The sequence below is a fragment of the Cupressus sempervirens genome, chromosome 6, assembly GCF_028749045.1.
Source record: "Cupressus sempervirens isolate cs-2001-9-10 chromosome 6, ASM2874904v1, whole genome shotgun sequence".
Classification (NCBI taxonomy): domain Eukaryota; kingdom Viridiplantae; phylum Streptophyta; class Pinopsida; order Cupressales; family Cupressaceae; genus Cupressus; species Cupressus sempervirens.
In genome coordinates this window covers 214,535,377-214,559,399 of record NC_143123.1, presented here as the reverse complement: position 1 = coordinate 214,559,399, position 24,023 = coordinate 214,535,377, and the positions used below count along the sequence as shown (strand labels likewise).

Below are 24,023 nucleotides of genomic sequence, written 5' to 3'. Positions count from 1 at the left end.
TTGAGCCTTGAAGTGCTCATAGATTTGCAATAACAGCCCCTCATGCAGAGCTGGGTTAGTAGAAGGTTTCTTTTTGAAGCTTGACACAGCCTTTATCTATATTTGTTATGTTTAATATATGTATTTGTAATTATACTAATAAAATATTTAATTTTAAAATAATTAGCAAAAAAAATGAAAATTAATATTTTTCTAAAAACATAAAATTAAAGACATTAATGAATATATAAAATCATATCACAGGTAGAGGCCTAAATGCCAGTCATTCAAAAAAATTACAGTTAACACTTTCTTTAAGAGAGTATGAATCCAACAACCTTCACACTAAAATTTATCATATATTCATTGGGCTTTGTTGTAAAGAAGGTAAATTCAAGTGGTCATAGCTCATTTTACTTTACAACCTATTTCATTTTACTTTACACTCATTTTAGATTTAAAAATGGAAAACTCATGTACTTTTCTTAACAACTGGATATAAGACATACCAAGTAGCTCACTCTAGGCTACTCACTCTTCCCATTGACTGGTAATGCATTTCTGATAACAAGTTTCATTCATGCTGATGCTAGTTATGGAATAATCTTAGATAACTTCATTTTTTTAATCCATGATAATAGTGAAGTTTCTGTGTTACGAAACCCAAAGAAACCATACTCCTTACTTTTGTTCATGCTAATGACACCCTCAAATGGAATATTTAGTACAAGGTTTGCAAACCACCAAGTTCCAACTTCCTCAATTTTGGTGGGGCATAACTTATGCTCTTTCATAATTGCCTCCCAAATAGATCCTTTGTCTTTCATTGCTTTAGCCAGACTAAATCCTTCCCCTTTATATGGTAACAATTGTAGCTCAAATTTCTCTGCAATGTGTTTCCACAGTTTTTTTCCATTTGAACACATCTCCATTAGAACAATTAAAGGCTCCACAGCAATCCATATTTCTTATTCTGCAATCAATTCAGCATCAGATGCATCCATAAATTGTTCCCAAGTGATTTTATTGCCTGGGTATTTGAAAGGAAGCCCCTCATATTTTCAAATGGATGCATAGACATAGAGAGTACCAATGATGTTCATTAAGCTCCATGGAGAGAAGCCAAAAAATTTTGTAGGGCGATGAATGGACCAAGTTAGTCCCCTTTTCTTCTTGGCAGCATCAAACAGTATATCTTCAAGTGTGTAGTAGAAATTAGGCCCCGGTTGTAATACCCCAAAATTGGCTCATTGCCATGATACCAATTCTAGTCTATCTAAATCAATTCTAAAGTCCTATTTCACTAGGAAAATTCTTATTCTGAGTTAGATTACTTGACTTAATTATCAAATGCTTAAAACCCTAATCTGCATTAATCAAACTCTTTATTTAATTCCTATAGTATTAACTCATATTAGTCACATTAAACCTATTGATTAAGATTTAATTTAATTATTAAGTATTTACACTTTAATTAAATTAAATCGTCACCTAAGGCTAATGTACTATGGAATTAAATTTATTTAATTTAATAAATATGCCTAATTTAATTAATTAAATGAAATTATTTAATTAAATAGAAAAGCTATTTCTAATTAATTAAGCAAATTTATTTAATTAAATAAGAAGCCATTCCTAATTAATTAAATGAAGTTATTTAATTAAATAAAAAAAGTGTCTCTAATTAATTGAATAAAAATTATTTAATTAAATAGAAAAGGTATTTATGAGAGCATATCTCATTTTATTAAATTGAATATTCTTTCTAATTCTTCTCTTTAGTTCAAAAATGGAAATTCCCAGTTCACTGCTGATCAAATTAGAAGTGACCCAAATCACTTGCTTTTACACTAAAGTCTATCTGAGATGACTAACTCTTACACTTAGATCTGAGTTAGTTAACTCCCTTTAATTTGGGAATCTTCCACCTTAACTGAACCTCATCTTCAATCCTAATCCTTGATTGAAATCAATCTCAACCATTGATGGATTCCAGGAAAATCTATTTAAGAGACCCTCATTTCTTCATTTTGGGTAGGATGAATTGAATTACTATCGAAGTGCTGTTGAAATTTATACTCACATGTGCTCACATTTGCTCATATTTTGCATATATTTGCATGCTTAGTTTAATTTCATTTAGTATAATATGCATATGATTAATCTAGTTTCCTTCACTTGTTCTTAGATTACATTACATATCTCATTTAGAATACTTTGCACATTCATCTAGACTACCTGCATTTCTTTAAATCCTTCATTCTTAGAGGGTTTGGTTGCTTGCACCTTGATTATGAGGATATTAATAGGAAAAATCCCTTTAGATAGAAAGCAATAGGTCACTTTGCAGGGAAAATCTTGGGTGAACAATCTCATATTCATTCTAGGATGAATCTGCATACAATGACCATGTTGAAGTGTGTTTGTTAACAGAAGCCATATATTCACGCATACATTTCTAGCACCCACCATGAGGCCAAGGAAATCAATTTCTCCGGCCTTACTCTAAATTTTTTTATCATTTTTTTGTTCTCTGTCCATATGATTCCATACAGGTTTTGAATTTTCGCATGCGAGACTATTCCTTTTCATGCAAGGATTCTAAATCTTCATGCAATGATTCTTTACGTATCACGCAAGAAAGTTCCTAAGTGCACGAAACTTCACGCATAACCTATTTTCTTTTTGCAGGCCATAAAAGAATTTCACACAAGACTGAAAATCATTTCCCACGACTCTGTCAGAGATCTTGTGCGAGATCTTGTAACAACAACTTTAATTTTTGAGCATTTTTCGATCTTCAAATTATCTAATTTTAGTAACGTTCTTGTCTTAATTTGTTCTCTGGTTTTTGTTGTAGCCTAACTATTGTTTGTAGGATGTTTTCTAAAGATTCCTTCTAAAACCCACTTAAACATGGATTAACAGTTTGCTTGTAGGACAATTGCTGAAGATACACTTGTCAAAGATCAAATTTAAAACCCACAAAAAAATGTTTGTCTTCTTTTATTTCTTTCAAAATTAGATTAAATAGGGCTTGTGAACTTCTTAGGGTGCAAGATGGAAGAATAGGAGATTATGCTCTTTACCACTTGGAGGTCATGATCAAGGGTGAATCAGAAACCTAGACGCTTTCGAAAGATGGCATTCTGACAGAGGCAAGCAACTTAGTGGTTCTCCCAAACAAAGCCTTTAATGAAGGGATGATGATTTCCTTTTAAGGAATCAAAGTCTTGGAATAGGCCAAGGTGGGATTTGTTAAGCTAAGTTGGTAATTAACTTGTTTTGCGTTCTTGGGGAAGAAAGTAAGGTAGAGGAGTATGCTCTTTCCCCTTGAGGGAAATCAAAAAATTTGACCATTGTGATCAAACCACCAGTCTGAGTCAATCCTTTAGAGGGCCTACCAGAGTGATCCAACCTTTGGGAATGACCCAAGTGAGCACACTCCTTTCACCAGATATTCCAACTCACTATAATCAAGATGCTTTGTAGAGCGAAAGAATCCAAAGCCGAATTAATTTCTTCCCCTTAATTCTTGATATCACATATCAAGGGGAAGCTCTGTCTGTGCACTGGTTGGCACTGGCCCCTAGCTTGTTAAGAAAGTAGTGTGCACTTTTAGATGTTGGTGTGGGCTGCTAGCCTCAACTTCGCTTACGAAGCCACTAGGGATTAATTCAATTGGAAGCCAAGTAAAAACTTTTTAGTTAGAAGCCACCCAGTTCACCTCTGAAAGGAGGCATAATCTTTGTGTAAGGAGGGGGAAGAATCTCTCCTATAGAACTCACCATAGGCATGCTACTAGACATTTGAAGGTGGTATACACACTTGTCCCCTACCACAAGGGTACTTGTTCAGTGTATACTATTGAGTCCTTTGAATATACCAAAAACACGGGTACCCTCTAGAGGGTGACATGGCTGTGTGAGGTACATGCATGCGCATAAGATGTGGGACAAATATTTTTCCTTCTCTACCAATTTTTTTTTCAAGGGATAAAGTGTGTTTGTTATCGAGTCCTAAACCTGTCCAAACTTGCTCAAACAAACTAAAAATCAAGACTCCCTTGTCCCTCTAAGTTGCTTTGCCCTCAGTTGGATTGTATTTGACTACTACTTGCTTCCCTTTATCTTGTTGAAAACACTTGCCTTGTTCAAAACCAAATGTTGTTTAAACACTTGGAAATCAACCTTGCTATCTGTCTGAAATTTTCCAAATGAATCAACAATCTGTTCGAACAGTCTAAAAATCTCTTTGAAATCCAACGCTATTGTTAATCTAGTCCTAATTTTAGCATAGACTTGTACTTTTTTGCATGAGCTCGTTCAGTCTTCGCGCAAGATCTTGCGTATACCCACACGAAATTAAACCACTATCATAAGTCTTCATGCAACCTGTAAAACTTTCTCACATGAAACTAAACCACTATCATGAGTCTTCGTGACCCTGTGAACTTCTTCGAGCAGCTTGCAAAAAATCTCCATGCAAAATTCTGCTCTAAAAACTATCAAATCAGTCATTTTGATTAATCTGAGATCTTAGTCCAGTCAATTTCCTGCACTAAGTTGTCCTTTTTTGTCTGAAAATAGTCCTAAAACAACAACACTTTGCTTAACTAAATACTTGTGTCTCATACTTTGACTGGTCTCATCTCTTGAGTTAACTTTTTTCTTCATGTCTTAAATGCTTGTCATATTTCGTGTTATGATAGTCATAACCTTTGGCTTTTTTTTAGCCTTCAAATCAGACTACTCATGCCTTAGTATATGACATTCTTGTCCTACCCTATTGAGACTCAGTCTTAGTGTAGTACTTGTCTAGGTTTTTTGCTCTTTGCCCTCATCTATGACTATAGTGACAAGGAGTGGAAACATGTTTTATCCCCATAACCTTAGACGTGGTCATGCTAGGGGTCGTAATCGTGGTAGAGGTCACTTACCTTTCATTACACAATCTGTATCTAGTTTGGCTAGTGAGGCATCTTCACGATCTCCCTAACCTACCAGGTCACCTCGAAGTCAGCAAAAATTTTTCATAAACTTGCAAAAAATTAGGAATCCTTTATATCAAGAGGACATTGAGACAGGTAGAGGTCCTACATCACCAAACATGATGTCTGATTCCTTTTTTAGAGGACCTTTTTAAACACAACACACTGAAACTCAACATGTTCCTACAAATCATGAATCTGAACATGGTAGTTGTAGTAGACATCAAGAACCACCTAGAAATGACAAAGAGAAAGAGAAAGACTATGACACCGATGAAGAATAGGAAGAGGTGAAAATACTCCCTGAACACATAGCAAAATGTCAAAGAGACAAAAACTTTCAAAAAGTCATGGGAATCCTACTCAACGAAGAAAAAGAAAAATACTTTCTCAAACTTGCCCAAGAGGGAGCTAAGCTACCCTCTCATTTTGATGTGGAAACCATTATCATGCTTGAAGAAGAAACTGAGACTTCTAAACTCCAAAAACAATTGAAAATTATGCGAGATCAACTGGCTCAGATGATGCATGAAAAGGAGAAACCTAGGAAGACATACACATTGGACAATCTTTGTTTATTTTCATTTGACAAAAGCATAAACATGTCACCTTTCCCACGAGGTGTAGAGCTACCCAAGTATGACAAGTACTTTTGTACTACAGATCCCCAAAATCACTTGCGAGAATTTGGTGCTTTGTCTATGGAGTTTATACACAACAAAACATACCTCATGCATTTATTCCCTAGAAGCTTAGGTGGTCAGGCTTTAGAGTGGTTCTCACATGTACCTCCTGGTATCAAGACATTTGATGAAATTGCCAATCTATTTGTTCAGTAGTATTCTCATAACATACAACACCCCGTCAATATTTGAGATTTATGCAACCTTAAATAGAAAGTTGGAGAACCTTTTCTCACATTCCTCCAATTGTGGAGACAACTGTACACTAAATATTCCCGCAAAATTCTAGAAATGGAGAAGCTTGACATTTTCACTGATAACCTCCTACCTGATTTCGGATATAAAGTCCAACTTCAAGGTCCACATACCTTTGATGACATGATCATGCAGGCTATCTGTATCAAAGAATTTATGGTCAAGAAAGGTGAACTTACTCTTCAAAGGGACATAAAACAAGGTTCCACTTCCAACAGGGATAACACCAAACATGTCAACAAGAACTGAGAAATTGTACCTAATGGAGTCATTGACAATGTCACACCCAAACCTGCTAAAGAAGCATTTAATCTCACAAATGGCCTCAAAGAAACCAAAAATGCTGAGAAACCTCCTCCTGAAAACAAAACATCTGGGAACAAACTGAGAAATTCCTTGGCCACACACCTTAACCAAGAGTATACACCCTTGGGAGAACCTTTGGATGTGGTTTACAAAACATTGCTACAACATAAGCTTACTTCACCAATGGATAATCCTCATCCCTATGATCCGCAACCATGTCCACCATGGTGGAATGAAAACTCATTCTGTGAGTATCACCAAAATAAGGGACACAAAACTAGCAACTATATAAACTTGTACCATAAAGTCCAGGACATTATTGATGTTGGTGATCTCGTGGTAGATGGACATAAAAAAAACTCGGATCACAAGGCGTTCAAAGAACCTTTCTTAGCTTATGAAAAAGGAGAGACTTTGAAACCACAACCCTACAAAAAGGTCAACTATACATATTCCAATGATGACAATGTCATTCACATGGTTGAACCTATGGATTCTAAATACTATGACATTATTACCATTAAGGGCAAACAAGATGATGACAAACCCAAGACACCATTTGTCATAAGGGGCCCTACTTTCAATGCAATGTATAATACACCATTGCAACACTACACTAATGTTTTCATGCATTCTTGTGCCAAGTTGGTGCTCAAAGGCCCTGCACCTCCTACTTCAGATCTTGAACAACACAAAGACAAAGCCCTTATTGGTCCATCTGGTAAAGGTGCAAAACCCACAAAAAACTTGACAGCAACTAGTTATAGTATTCTCAATCAATTGAAACGAACTAATGCTCAAATTTCCATCTTTGAGCTACTTAAAATCTCGCCTACTCATAGGCACATTCTAGACAAAGCCCTTGCGGAGGCAAATGTTCCTCAAGATCTTGATCTTGAGTGATTTCAATCCATGGTAGATCACCTGACCTCACCTTATCTCATGAATTTCTCCAAGGAGGATGATAACTTTCTGAGTCACCCACACAATCAACCCTTACATATTGAGGTTATGATCCATCAGACACATGTTCATCAGGTACTCATCGATAACGGCGTTGGCCTAAATATTGTCTATGTTGCTCTCCTTAGACAATTGAATTATTCTGAGAACTCTATTGATCCTCAACGTAAGATCACTATCAAAGCATATGACAAAGTGGAATGAAAGTCTTTAGGTCTTGTGGTTTTGCCCATTCATGTCGGTCCTATAGAAAGGGATGTCACCTGTCAGGTGCTTGACATTCCCTTGGCTTACAACATTCTATTAGGATGGCCATGGATACATGAGATGTACATTGTGCCATCCACATACCACCAATGCATCAAGTTCCCTTTTCATGGCTCTAAAGTTACTATGCCTGCCACTACTAGCTATACCTGCAATATGCTCAAGGCTGCTAAAACTTTCATCCCTACTAATCATGAGTCCACTGATTATCATGATAATAAGTTGAAACAAATTGAGTAGTCATTCAAATTGAAAGAAACTAGCATGGGAGAGTATCACATTGAGCTAGTGCTCTCATTAACATCTCTCCCAGAGTCTCCTCAACATTATGGGAGACCCTCAGAGGCAAAGAAGCCATTCGTGCTGATGCCCTAGACCAAGTACAATAACAATTTTTTTAAGGCTACAATTCCCTTAGAAGATGAAAGTGAAAACATATCCATTTGTACATGGCTTTATAGAGAAGAGGCTCCAGTGGATCTAATAGAACAAGCTCAAGAAATCACTCCTGAGAAATATGGGCCTGGTCTTAGGCTTATGAAACATTTTGGTTACAAGGGAACTGGCCCTATTGGGTGCAATAACAATGGCCTAATTGATCCTATCAAAGCAAGAGCTCGAAGCAACCATGATACAACTGGCCTAGGGTTTAAGAAGGTTCCTTTTCATTTGGGACCAAATAAATTCATACCAACACCTGAGAGTTCATCTGAAAATGAGTCACAAGCTGAGTCAGATACTCAAGAGGAAGAATCTGATGATAACGATTCCTATCCTCATCCTATCCCTTATGATCTCACTAAATTCTTTGCTGAGCCAGATGACTTTGTGTCATGTGTTAGCACTGTGGATGATACTAGTGACTCTTCTGAGGATAATATTGAGCAACTCAAATATCATTCAAAAAAGGGAGAATCTAGTCAGTCATGCCATGTTGAGTATTTGTGTAATAACCTAGAGGATGAAGGTGACTATGTCCCTATCACTATTGGGGAGTTTTATAAGCTCTCGCCATGTAGCATTGACTCTAGGGAATATGAGTTTGACTCTCTTTTAGAAGTGACTACTGATAAAGACATTGACCAAGTGCATGTCTATGAAAACCAAATCAAAGTGGGTGAAACATCTATGGTTAGGTCACATGGGTCGGATCCAACTAGTGTCCTAGAGTCATTAATTACTGACATTCGTACTCTGAGGCATTTGAACACACCTATGGACGAGGTTGTCATAGGTCTCAAATTGCTGGCCCAAGCACTTAATGACTATACTATGAATGCAATTAATCCAACCACTACTCTCTCACTCATACATCTTGAGTTTATAGACTGCAACCCCAATGCATCTAGTGAAGTCCCACGTTCTAGAATGACTATGCTCTCACCTGTTACATAAATGCTATCAAACCTATAACATCTTCCACCAATGAGCAGAGTATCAACATGACTGAAGCTGACATCAAATATCTCAATCATATAATTAAAAAGAAAAAATGCAAAAGATCCGTTGGTGAAAACCACATTATGGCAGTGTTGGAACACAAAAAAGTAAAAACAAAAGACATATCCAAGGCTAAAAACCTCTCTGAGGTGCCCATGGATGAGATATTTGATGCACTTCCAAGTCACTTTCAGGAGAGATCATCAGTGTTGATAGAGCTGACATAGCCAATTAACCTAGGCATAGAAGAACATCCTCATATGATACATCTGGCACAATCACTGTCACTTGAAGAAAAGGATGAATTCATTGCCTTTTTCAAAAAAAAGAAAATAAATTTTTCTTGGACATACTCTGACATGCTAGAATTGGATCTTGATCTTATCATGCATCATTTGTCCATAGCACCAGGCATCAAACCAATTAAATAGAAGCTTCAAAAAATGCATCCTCACATTGCATTTCTCATCAAAGCAGAATTGGAGAAACTTCTAAAAGCTGGTTTCATCCGTGCAATTGATTATGCTGAATGGATATCCAATATTCTTCCAATGTCCAAGCACGATAAATCTATCAGGGTTTGTACAGACTTCTGTGATCTTAACTTGGCATGTCCTAAAGATGACTTTCCGCTCCCTAATATTGATATTATTGTGGACATGACAACTGGCTATGAGATGTACTCACTTATGGATGGTTTTTTGGATACAATCAGATAAAAATTACGTTAGAAGACCAAGAGAAAATGGCTTTCACATGTGCATGGGAACCTTTTGTTGGAATTTGATGCCATTTGGGTTGAAGAATGCTGGTGCTACATATTAGTGAGCTGTTACTAAAATTTTCCATGATATGATGCATAGAACCATGGAGGACTATGTTGATGCTACCTTGGTCAAAAGTGCTAAACACAATACTCATCTATAAGATTTGGGGCCCATCCTCGATTGTATGGAAAAATTTAGTCTTTGACTCATTCCTAAGAAATGCACATTTGGTGTCACATCAGGAAAGTTTTTGGGATACATTTTTTCTAGAAAAGGAATTGAGGTAGATCTAGAGAAAGTATTAGCAATAATGGACATGCCACCACCTTGGAACATCAGTCAGATGAGAGGACTATAGGGAAGGCTTCAATCTATTCACAAGTTTATTTCATAATTGGCGGATAGATCACAACCCTTCACAAAGACCTTACATAAGGGTGTGAAATTCAATTGGAGCTAGGATTGTGAGCAAAGCTTAACACAAATCAAACAATATCTTGTCAATCTGCCAATCCTGATGCCTCCTATTCATGGGAAGCCTTTGCTTTTATACATTTCAGCCACTAAAACATCTTTGGGAATCTTGTTGGCTCAAGAAGATAATGACAAAAAATAAAGGGCTATTTACTACTTGAGCCGAACACTAGCCTCTTATGAGAAGAACTATAGCATTATTGAGAAAGCTTGCTTGACAGTTGTCTTTGCTTCCCAGAAGTTGAGACACCACATGCTTGCCCACACTATGTGGCTCATGGCTAAGATAGACCCACTAAAGTACTTTCTTAGTAAGGCCACTCTCACAGGAAGATTGGCTAAATGGGTTATGATACTTAGCGAGTTTGACATCCAATATGTTGAATGCAAGGCTATCAAGGGACAAGTAATTGTAGATCAACTGGCTGATGCACCCATGCAAAGTCTTCTGCCAATGAACATTGATTTCCCAGATGAGTCGATTCTAACATTCACACACCACACATGGGTTATGTTCTTTGATGGGTCCTTCACACAACAAGGATCAGGTGTTGGATTACTCTTCATTACACCATAGAGATACTCACTGCCCAAAGTGTACAAGATTATGTTTCCTTGTACAAACAACATTGCTGAATACAAGGCTTTGATCAATGACATGAAAATTGCAGCTAAATGGAGAGTGGATCAGTTAGATATCTTTGGTGACTCTTAGCTTGTCATCAACTAGGTTAATGATGTGTACCAAACAAAGGATGAGAAACTAATTCCTTACAAGTGCATGGTTGATGACTTAAAGAATTATTTTGCACACATCACCTTCCAACAAGTTTAACGAGCAGATAATAAAGTGGTTGATGCCATGGCCACTCTGGCCTCCCTACTACAAATGCCTAAAAATGATCTCTAACATGAGTTCTTGGTGGAAGTGTTACACTACCCAGCCTATGACACTCCTGATTCTAAGATGATCTGTTCTGTTATAAGACAAGAATCATCTCGCTACCATCACATTTATTCCTACCTTCGCAATCAAATCATTTCAAAAGGTCTGACCTGGAATGAGAAATGTTACCTAATCTATAATGCTTTCCATTATGTCATTATTATTGACAATCTGTATAGAAGAGGTCTCGACGGAATGCTCCTTAGGTGTTTAGAACTCAAAGAGTCCAAATGCGCACTAATTGACATTCACAAGGGCATTTGTAGAGCTCACTCCAATGGCCTAACACTAGCTTGCAAACTCCTTCGTGCTAGTTACTACTAGCCCAAAATGGAGCAAGAAGCTATCAAGTATGCTAGGTTCTGCAAATAGTGTCAACTACATGGGAATCTCATCCACGCTCCAGCCAGAGAGCTGATTCCCTCTACTATGACATGGCCATTCCAACAATGGGCCTTTGACTTGGTGGGATAGATCCACCCAATCTCCTCTAATGGACATAAGTTCATTATCATGGCTACAAATTATTTAACAAAATGGGTAGAGGCAGTACCTCTCACAATTGCTGATGGAAAAACTGTAGCACTTTTCATCACAAACTAGATCATCTGTAGATATGGTGTGCCATCCTCAATCATTATTGATAATGGAGGATAATTCAAGAACAAATACCTCAAGGAATTATGCAAGAAATTCAAAATCACACAACACTCATCTTCCATTTATTACCCCCAACGTAATGGCCAGGCTGAGGCATCCAATAAGGTGATCCTCAAAATTCTTCATCACAGAGTTAGCAAATCAGGGAGAGACTAGCATCTCCAGATCAATCCAGCCCTATGGGCATATAGGACAAGCATCAAAACTCCAACAGACATGACTCCCTTTGCTTTGGTGTATGGCACGGATGTTGTGCTTCCAATAGAGGTCAAGATTCCTACCTTGAGAATCTCTATGAAGGGCCTTATCACTAATGATGACTACAGGATAGCTCGGCTTCAAGAGCTTGTGTTACTGGATGAACGACGACAAGTGGCATGTGATCATCTATGAGCATATCAACAATGAATGGAAAGAAGCTACAATCAAAGGGTCAAGCCACGTGACTTCTAGCTGGGTGATCTCGTCCTAAGGGAGTACCCTAAGAATCAACAACAATGAGTCCAAAAAGGAAAGTTTGAACCGAACTGGCTTGGTCCTTACATCATTACTATTGTATATGGATCTGGCACCTATCAGCTTTCCACAACCAAAGGAGAAGTGCTTAAAGAACCTGTCAACACTCTCCACCTGAAGTGGTTTTATAGTTGATCTGATATCAGTAAGCTCTTTGTACATATATATATATATATATATATATATGTCTTGAAAAAATCCTAAAAATTAGAAAATGTCCTTAAATAAAATTGTTACCTTGGTGAAAACCAAGCAATAGGCGCCTTGGTAACACCAAAAAAAGTGAAAAATCTCAAAAATACAAAAAAATCAAAAATAAGAAAAATACAAAAAAATTGAAAAACAAAAAAAGTACCATTGGTGAAAACCTAGAAATAGGCATCATGGTAGCAAAAAAAGGAAAATCTTGCCAAGAAGGTGAAAACTTGGAAAACAGGTGCCTCTTGTTCACAATGCTCCATCTTGTAGTGCATCTTCTAGCTCTTTGTACAATCGCTTTCATGTTTTCACTTTCTTGCTTTTCCTCTTTCAGCTCATGTATCCATGGATTGAGTCTTGTTATAGCTCAAGGGCATTCTCCTTTAAGTGTCACTCCTTTCAAGATTCTCCTCATAGAATATCCTTTGACATAGTCACCAGTGGTCCTCACTACGTCTGCCTAATGTCGTTAGTGTCACTATTTTTTGAGATTCTCCTCATAGAATCTCTTTCACGACAGTCACCGATGGTCCTCACTGCATCTGCCTACTATTGCTAGTGTCACTCTTTTCAAGATTCTCCTCATAGAATGTCTTTCACAATAGTCACCAGTTGTTTTAGCTATGTCTGCCTACTATTGTTGATGTCACATCTCTAGATTCCTTTATGGAAGATCACTCTTGCATCAGTCACCAGTTGTCCTAGCTGTGTCTGTTTACTATTGCTTAGTGCTTCTTAGGTTCTTCATTGTGAATATTTCCCTTTGACCTTAGTCACCAGTCATTCTGACTGCATCTGCCCACTGTCGTCACCCTACTGAAGAGATTTATTTCAAATATATTCTGGACATTGACACTTGACATCAATCTCAAAAACATTGAGCTCAAAAAATGATATACTTGTTTGGATATGCTGAGTATTTTCTTTGTTTTCTTTGTTTTTCTTTATCATATCTCCTCGAGCAACTTGATGATGTCATCTTTGACTAGAGAAGTAATGACTAGGGGCATGATCTTTTCTTTGCTTTCTGTCTATGGTTTAGTTCCAATAGGTTGATCTATTCCTATAAAAGGGGTGTCCACTATAAGAGCCTCCATATCGTATTGGATCGTCATGTGTACCTCAACTCCTTTTACATGAATATGTCAATAACGTTGGTTCTTCTCCTTGTTTTTTGGAGTGAACTCTTCATGCTATAGTAAATTATGATACTTGTCCTGCTAAGTGAACGTACGGGTCACTACGAGTATACCTAGCACACTTTTGTCTCAAGTTATGAACACAATGGTTGTTGCGGACAAAATACTTACTTAATACTAAGCATAAGATGGATCTCCCATGTGTTTGGTGTGCCTTTCATGCAAGCAACATTCAGGTCATCCTAGCATTTATGCTTTGATGCTTATGTTAACTTGCTATATTAAAAGGGATAAATGTTCTGTTCATTCTGTCTTCTTGTGCCTCGAATGCTTACATTTAATCCTGAAAAACCTATAACATATGTTCTATTCACATTCTCATGATTGCAATGTCAGTGGGAATTGTATATCGTACAAGCTTTGTTCTATATCCAGTGATGATAAATTGTCGAGGCTTGGTAACCAGACTTAGGGTTGCATTTAATATAGTCTTGCATTACATACTTCACTTGCATACACATGTAATTCGATTGTGATTCTATTTCTCCCCTGTGTCATGAAGGATTGGGGGCATCTTCAAACTTATCAGGTTTCTCCACAACTACACAAGCATTTGATTCGTCAATTCACGCTCCTCAATGGAATACATGTCACTGTCAAGCAAAAATACGCAACACTACATGAGATGTCAGTCCATTTCCATATGCATTGCATCCATATACTCATAATATCTACTCTACATGCTCATAATCACATCACATCACATCACATCATAATACATATGCATTCATATCAAATTGATTTGAATCTTCATCATTTGGGACATCTTGTTCCTATCTTATGTCCTCATCACTTGGGGCATCTCATCACTCAGGTCATCTTGCTCCCTCCTATATGGCATCTTTTCTATCTATCTTATCTCATCAACGGATCAATCTTATAAAAACTCATCTTAGAGTTTGATGGATAGGTATTGGGACAGTCTAAACCCTAACTCCTGAGGATCAAGCCTAGTTCTGGGGATGATTCTACGACTCGTGATTCGATCTTGCTATCTTTTATCAATCTTAGGTATCTAGGTGTTCTATCTGGATCCTTAAAGGTTAAGCTCCATTTTGGAGATGATCTTTTAAATGCTATCACTCTCAGTTATCTAGGTGTTCTATCTGGATCCTTAAAGGTTAAGCTCCGTTCTGGAGCTGATCTTTTAAATGCTATCACTCTCAGGTATCTAGGTGTTCTATCTAGATCCTTAAAGGTTAAGCTCTGTTCTAGAGATGATCTAATAAATGCTATCAATATCGGGTATCTAGGTGTTCTATCTAGATCCTTAAAGGTCAAACTTCATTCTAAAGAAACCTTTTAAATGCTTATCAATTTTAGGTATCTAGGTATTCTACTTGGATTCCTTGGGATTAAGCTCTGTTCTAAAGATAGTCCTTAAAAGCTTATCAATTGGTCTCTGTATCATCAACTTCAGAACCAATCTCATCTTCGTATCAGGCTTTCTAATTTTCTTTGAATCAAATGTGCTGCTGACACATTCATTCAAAGAGGGGCAAAATGTAATACCCCAAAATTGGCTCATTGCCATGATACCAATTCTGGTCTATCTAAATCAATTCTAAAGTCCTATTTCACTAGGCAAATTCTTATTCGAAGTTTAGCTACTTGACTTAATTATCAAATGCTTAAAACCCTAATCTGCATTAATCAGACTCTTTATTTAATTCCTATACTATTGACTCATATTAGCCACATTAAACCTATTGATTAAGATTTAATTTAATTATTAAGTATTTACACTTTAATTAAATTAAATCATCACCTAAGGCTAATGTACTATGGAATTAAATTTATTTAATTTAATAAATATGCCTAATTTAATTAATTAAATGAAATTATTTAATTAAATAGAAAAGCTATTTCTAATTAATTAAGAAAAGTTATTTAATTAAATAGGAAGCCATTCCTAATTAATTAAATGAAGTTATTTAATTAAATAAAAAAAGTGTCTCTAATTAATTGAATAAAAATTATTTAATTAAATATAAAAGGTATTTATGAGAGCATATCTCATTTTATTAAATTGAATATTCTTTCTAATTCTTCTCTTCAGTTCAAAAATAGAAATTCCCAGTTTACTAGTTGATCAAATTAGAAGTGACCCAAATCACTTACTTTTACACTACAGTCTATCTGAGCTGATTGATTTTTACACTCAAATCTGAGTTAGTTAACTCCCTTTAATTTGGGAATCTTCCACCTTAACTAAACCTCATCTTCAATCCTGACCATTGATTGAAATCGATCTCAACTGTTGATGGATTCCAAGAAAATCTATTTAAGAGACCCTCATTTCTTCATTTTGGGGAGGATGAATTGAATTGCTATCGAAGTGTTGTTGAAATTCATACTCGCATGTGCTCACATTTGCTCATATTTTGCATATATTTTCATCCTTAGTTTAATTTCATTTAGTATAATATGCATATGATTAATCTAGTTTCCTTCACTTGTTCTTAGATTACATTGCATATCTCATTTAGAATACTTTGCACATTCATCTAGACTAGCTGTATTTCTTTAAATCCTTCATTCTTAGAGGGTCTAGTTGCTTGCACCTTGATTTTGAGGATATTAACAAGCAAAATCCCTTTAGATAGAAGGCAACAGGTCACTTTGCAAGGCAAATCTTGGGTGAACAATCTCATGTTCATTCTAGGATGAATCTGCATACAATGACCGTGTTGAAGTGTGTGTGTTAACAGAGGCCACATATTCATGCATACACTGGTAACCTAGGAAGCCCTTCATGAAAGGGTGGCTCATGCGACTGAATGTTTCCACTGGTCAAACTATCAAATGAACCCACATAGTGTTTTGCACCAGTCTGTAGATAGATATTTTCAAGATTTTCGGCATTAGGCAGTAGTGCATCTAAGACATTATTGAACATTCTTCCATTGGCTTCACAGTTCTGGTCCTCTGTCTCTCTACTAACCCAACAAACCCAAAAAAAGATGAGTCACATCCTTCAAACTAGAAATCCTTTATTAAAAGAATTTCACTACACTAAATTTTTAATATATATAAGTTACCATATAAAATATGGCACAATGGATTTGGCTTTCTGTTAATTCTATAGTAAGCATTAAATTATACATTTCTACTTTTAAACAGATCTATCAGGCTTCTCTTCTCTACATTATGTATGAATGGTTCTAACTTCAAAAGTTTCTATTGTTTGCTTCAAACTATGGATGGAATGAACAAAGAGTCACAAAAATTGAACAACAATTTTGGTGTTAAATTTTTCATGGAGTCAGATATGAGTCATTTTTCAAGAGCTAGAATAAATCCTTTTGTCTCCACAACCAATTATACGAAACTAAAAGATTACAAACTTATCAAAATCACACAGATCTATTTCCCCTCCCAAAAATGGTATAAACTAATTGATTTATAGAAATAGGTGTTTACAAACCAACCCTACACTTTATGTTGTTTTAATTTATTATCTTCAAGAATGATTTTTCATGTTAAATATTTGAAGTACCTAGAGCCTATTACAACAAGAGTTTTATCTTTCCTATAAATGAAAACCCTAATTAACATTTATTATAGCTCGAGTATCATCTTTTTTGGGAATTTAAAACCCTAATCAACATTATTTGTCTCTTCGGAGACATTCGATAAAATTAAAACCCTAATCAACATTATTTGTCTCTTCAGAGACATTTGATAAAATTAACATTTGTTTCCTACAAAGGACTTCGATTAAGGAGTTGGGTTCCATTGCAGAGAAATATAGCTAGTAGGGTTGATAACTACTTTGTTGTCTTATATTATCTCATAATTTAAACCTTAAATCTCTCTAACTTAATGCAAGATTATAAATGAAACATACAGACAATTAAAATACTTACTACTCTAGAACCAAGAGCCCCTGTCCACCATGAGTACCAACTCATTGTGAGAGATCCAAAAAAATAACCCGAATGCTAACCTGCCATAATAGATAAACCTAAACATGAGATGGAGATGAATGATGGTCAAAATATCTATATTTGCATTGCTATTTCATCCACTAAATAGATAATTGCAAGCAGTAGGAATGGACCAACAAATTTGCAAACAATGAATAAAGATCATCGAAAAATACAAATCAATTCAAACTAATTCTGCAAGAATTTGGTGAGCTCTTAGCTCGAATGAAAATAAAGCTTGAACAATCAAGAATGTCAAGCTCATTAAAATTGGGGTGATTTATGTGAAGTTGGCTTAATGTCAACTTCCTTGAGTAGAATTCAAACATTTCAAACATTTATTTATGAAAGATTTAATATATTAACTTCTACTTCAATGTGACACAAGTTAGTTAATGTTGAAAAAATTCTAGAAGGTTAGAAATTGAGGAAGAAAATGTCAGTTAGAACTTTACAAAAGAAAGGTATGTGAAGCAAACTTTTAGGAGGGTAGGAAGTGCAGGATCAGAAATTACTATATTGTAAAGTTATGTGCAATAAACAATTTAAAGGATAGGGATTGTAGGATGAGAAATTATCATGTTGATGTTGATGGATTTGTGATCTTTTAAAGAGGTTGAATATTTTTTTGTTTCATTCATTCTTAGAAGATTCATTCTTAGAAGAAATGGATTCTTGTGAACTTCTACTTGTAAAATATAAGTCAATAAATTTGATTAAAAAACTACACAAATAAATTTACATTATAAAAAATCAAAACAATATTTGATAATTTGTAAAAGAGGGAACTCTAATTGTTCCAAAGGGATTATGACATTGTAGAGGTTGTAAATTTAATAGAAATTTTCTTGTAGCTTTTTAAACTAAGGGGTATAAAATCATATAGATATGTCTTATAGACATTTGTAGATTATCCATCAAAATTCTAAAAAGTTAAGGATGATCTATGAAAAAGAAAATCCCTTCATCTAAAATTTGCAGTTTTCCATAGTGGCTTACTTTTGTAATTAAAGAAGAGGATCTAATAAGAAGCTACAAATAAAAGAAAATCCAGTTTGAGTGCACTTTCCTGATATGTGTATACTGAAATGTTCATAATTATACTAAAGCAAAATAAATTATTCAGCAAATATTTTATGACAATGCTACTCTTTCAATTCGGGGCTTGTCAGTTTTATGGCAATGCTAATCGTTCAATTTGGGGCTTGTCAGTTTGCTCATGACTAGATAGAATATGCTAGCTCTAGTTTTCTTTGCATTCTTTAGATATTCTTCTACAAACATTTATCTTTCAGCTATTTATGCTCATAAAACATAAAATTAAAAGATATATAAATTGCAGCTCAAACATTATAAAACTTATTTAGAGCTTAAAGAAAAGAAATGATTGCACTTGTATTATCAAATGATGAAACACAAGAATTAGCTTCATTCAACAGATACTTTAACACAATCACTCTTTGACATTTTCTATCTCTAGAAACATTTCAAAATAATGATCAGATTGCACAATGTACAGAGCAAAAAAAATTTCTTAAGATACAAAGTATAGTTCTAAGTTTCTTTTTTGTGCTTGTCACTCCATACCAGTGTCCCAATTGTTTAAGCTGGCTAGTTTCTTCTTGTATTCAGGCATATACAATCCACATCCGCATACAGAGCATGTTTGAGAACCATAAGATTATTCAATGTTTTCATACAGGTGCAATGGTGATATACTTGAAAATTAGAAATCAAGAAGAATATTTTTCATTCTTGTATTCACATAAAACTGTATAGGTACATATATAATTGTGTGCCATATGCATACAACTACAGGAAAGGAAAGAATCAATTTAGGAAAGAATAAGGAAAAGAATGAATCAATTTAGGAAAGAATCAATCCAATATTAGAATCAATCCAATATTAAAAACAATCCAATATTGAAACACTCCCCCTCAAGTTGGTGCATAGATATCCCACATGCCCAACTTGCCCAAAAAATTTGAGATGACTCTACTTGAAATTATTTTGGTAAGAATATCGGCCAAATGATCCTCTGATCAAATCTTAGGCAACTTCACAATCTTCTCATCCAACTTCTCCTTAATAAAGAATATTTCTACCTCTACATGCTTTGTACGATCATGTTGAACAGGATTATGAGCAATATCACATGTTTCTTTATTGTCACAATATAGTTGAATTGGCCGCCTAGACGGACATCCCAAATCTCTCAAGAGAAGTCTTAGCCACAATGTTTCACATACTCCAAGTGTCAAACCTCTAAATTCTACCTCCGCACTTGATTGTACAACAACATTCTATTTTTTGCTTCTCCATGTAATGAGATTACCTCCTACAAAGGTGAAATAACCTAAAGTAGAATGCATCTCATCTACTACTCTACCCCAATCAACATCAATATATGCATCCATACTTTGATAATCCTCATTTTTAGTGAATAAAATTCCTTTTCCAGGAGCAGACTTCAAATACCTCAAAATGCAAATAACTACATTCATATGTTGCTCTCTAGGATTATGCATAAACTAGCTAACAATACTTAATGCATAGGCAAGGTCTGGCCTTGTGTATGCTAAGTACATCAATCTTGCTACGAGTCTCTGGTATCTTCCTTTATCAACTAGTACCTAATTAGACTCAATACATAGCTTCAATCCTTCTTCCACTGGTGTATCAGTGGGTTGACATGTTGACATACCAATTTCCCATAACAAGTCTAAGGCATACTTTCTTTGAGATAGAAAGATCCCTTTATTAGATTGAGACACTTCGATCCCAAGGAAATATTTCAAGGGACCAAGGTCTTTCATTTCAAATTTTCTAAACAAGTAATCCTATAGAGCCCTCCTTTCTTCAGGATCATTTTCTGTAACTATCATGCCATCCACATACACAACAAGTGTAGTGATCTTACCCTACTAATTCTTTATAAATAAAGTGTGGTCTGAATTGCTCTAACAGTAACCAAAGGCTTTCATTGACTTTGTGAATCTTCTGAACCAAGACCTTGAAGATTGTTTCAACCCATATAGTGACTTCTTTAATTTGCACACCTTTAGACTATGTATTTCTAGTATTATGTAGCCAGGTGGGAGTTCCATGTAGACTTCTTCGGACAACTCTCCATGTAGAAAGGCATTCTTCACATCATCGTAGCTAGAGACAAAAAGACTCGTACTTTATTGATTTTACCTCCAGGTCTAAATGTCTCTATATAATCAATCCCATAGCTACCAGTCTCACCTTAAACCGTTCAATTGTACCATCTACTTTGTACTTGACAGTATAAACCCATCGACATCTAGCTTGGTTCTTTCCTAGTGGACAGTCAACAAGATCCCAAGTATTATTTTCCTATAATGATTTCGTCTCCTCATTCATAGCAGCTTTCCATGTTGGATCAGCTAAGGCTTCCTACACATTGTTAGGAATAAATATAGTAGATAGTTGATTTACAAATGACTAATTTGATACTGACAAACAATGGTTAGACACATAATGACTCATAGGATATTTAACTTTACTAAAAAGTTCAGGTTCACATGTGGATTTAGGGATACCTCTGGTGAGATGCTAAGGTAGCTATTTTTTAGATGGTTCAGGAACATCCTTGGTAAGCAATTGGTGTGGTGTGAGGGACTCAGACATAGGTGGACCCACAGCTTTAGTTTCTAGGTGTTCATCACTACTTTGATCAAAAGTTTCACCTACTTCTTGATTAACAAGTTCAAAGAGTTCCCCTTCTTCAGAGATGTCTAAGGTGCCCACATCTTCAGAGATGTGAACATCCACATCTTCAGAGGTGTTATCCACATCTTTTGAAATGTCCAAGCTACCTACATCTTCAGAGATGTGATCATCATAGTCTAGAGTCTGAATTTCCTTTTGGTACTCCCCCTGAAGTTCAGGCTCAGAGGAAAAATAGATAGAGTCTTCATGAAAATCTACATCCAATGTAATAAAAATTTGTTTAGTTGGAGGATGATAGCATCGGTACCCCTTTTGATAAGTAGCATATCCTAGAAAGACACATCGCAACGCTCGAGGATATAATTTGTTGTGCTGATGCTTATGGAGGTGTACGAAAGCTACACAACCAAAGACATGAGGAGGTAAATTTGGGATAGCTAGAGCAACAACTACCTTAGCGAGAGCCAGGGATAGTGTCTAGAAGTCAATAGTACAAGAGGGTACCCAGTTGATCAAATATGCTACAAAGGTAAGTGCTTCGCCCCAATAGGATAATGGTATATGGGCTTCTATTAGAGAAGTGCGGACAACCTCCAACAAGTGACAATTTTTTTCTCTTGGCTACCCCATTCTGCTAAGGTGTATTGGAACAAGTAGTTTGATGAATAGTTTCATGTGCTTCCAGATACTACTGAAGTTCAGAATTAAAATATTCGCCTCCATTGTTACTACAAAGAACTTGAACTTGTGCGTTGTATTGAGTACGAATCATGTTATAAAAATTTTGAAATAACAAGTTCACATCACTTTTAGACTTCATTAAGCATACCCAAGTCATCCTAGTACAATCATCAATAAAAGTAACAAACCCAAGTGATCCACCCAAGGTAGTGACTTTGGACGGACCCCAAACATCAGAATGTATGATCATAAATGGAACTGGACTTTTATTCAAAGTTAATGGAAAAGAAGCATGATGGCTTTTTGCAAGTTCACAAACTTCATAAGGAAGCTAGAAACATCAAATTTTGCAAATAAAGTAGGAAATAATTTTTTTAGGTAACCAAAGGAAGCATGTCCCAGACGTTGATTCCATAACTAGATTTCAGATTTTTCCTTAACTTGTCCAAACTCTTTGACACCAAGTCCAAGTAATATAGGTTCCCTTTCCTAACACTACAACAAATTGTTTGCTTCATTTGGATGTCCTTAAACACATAGAAATTAGGCCAAAAAATTACAACACAAAGTAAAGCAGTGGTGATTTGGGAAACTAACAACAAATTGTAATCCAAAGATGAAACTACTAAACTAGAATCTAGATTCAAAGTATCAATGAGAGGTAAGGATCCTTCTCCAATAGCTAGGGCCAGAGACCCATTGGCAGTGAAAACAAATTTTTCTGAGGATGGTTTAAGGGATGAGACCTGTCTAGAATCAAATGTCATATGATTCGTAGCATTAGAATCAATTATCCATGCACTATTAGAAACAAGTGTAGACATATTTAAAGACTTACCACCATTACCTACTAATGCTGAGATCTATCCAACAATATTGTCCTCTGTCTTTGTTTCAACAAACGCTACACTAGAGGTCTTCTTGGAATTCTTCTTTCATGAATCACGGCTACGATCCCACCATTCTAGATACCCAACAAGTTCAAAGCAGTGACTTTTGGTATGACTAGTTTGATTGTAATGGGTGCATTTGTAGGTGGATTTATTAACACCATTAGTGATCCTAGGTGGGTTTTGAGGAGGCCCATTCTAATTAGACCAGTTTCGAGTCACCATGGCCGAACCTTCAGTCTTTTCTGGTTCTCCAATCATTGTTGTGCATCGAACAAATTCATGGTGGACCAATGCATAACATGCTTCTAATTTGGGGATAGGATCCTTTCTCAAAGTTTCACCATGAACTTATTCGAAGTCACCATCTAATCTAGCAACAAAAATAGGCACCCTTTGTCACTGAACTGATTTTTGGTAAGATTCAGCATCATTCTCACTTTCCATGATCACTTTATCACGATGATCCAACTCACCAAAAATCTTAGTTAATTCTCCATAATACAAAAAGAGTGTTCTGCCATTCTGCTTGGCAGAGCAAGCCCTACGATTCAAGACAAACACCTACAATTTATCTGCTCTATCATAAAAAGCCTTAGAAAGAGCTTTCCAAATATCTTGAGTGGTGGGTAAGCGAATGTATCACTTCATAATTTTTGGGGACATAGATATCAACAGTCATCTTTTGGCCTTTTGATTGTCTCCATACCACTTCTCATATCCATCATCCTTCTTGATAGGTGGCCATGAGTTACCATGAATGAAAGAGAGTTTCTCCTTCCCAACAATATGCATCTCCATGATTTGAGACCACAAATCATAATTTGTTTCATCGAGTGTAATCCTACCTTAAACGATGAACCTTCATATTGAATAATAATGGGAGCAGATTTTCTCTCAAATACTCCTAAATCTAAATCGACCATGGTTCCATGAAGGGATACAAATGATTCAAGCTTCAAAGCTCTGATACCAACTTGAAAATCAGAAATCAAGAAGAATATTTTTCATTCTTGTATTCACATAAAACTGTATAGGTACATATATAGTTGTGCGCCATATGCATATAGCTGTAGAAAATGAAAGAGTCAATTTAGGAAAGAATAAGGAAAGGAAAAAATCAATTTAGGAAAGAATAGTTTAGGAAAGAATCAATCCAATATTGCAACAGATATGCCCCTCC

At 35.7% G+C, this 24,023-nt stretch overlaps 1 pseudogene; it reads right to left on the bottom strand.

The window, feature by feature from the left end:
- Positions 1 to 572: 572 nt before the first annotated feature.
- Positions 573 to 23,766, bottom strand: LOC149552031 (3-oxo-Delta(4,5)-steroid 5-beta-reductase-like; annotated as a pseudogene).
- Positions 23,767 to 24,023: the final 257 nt, after the last annotated feature.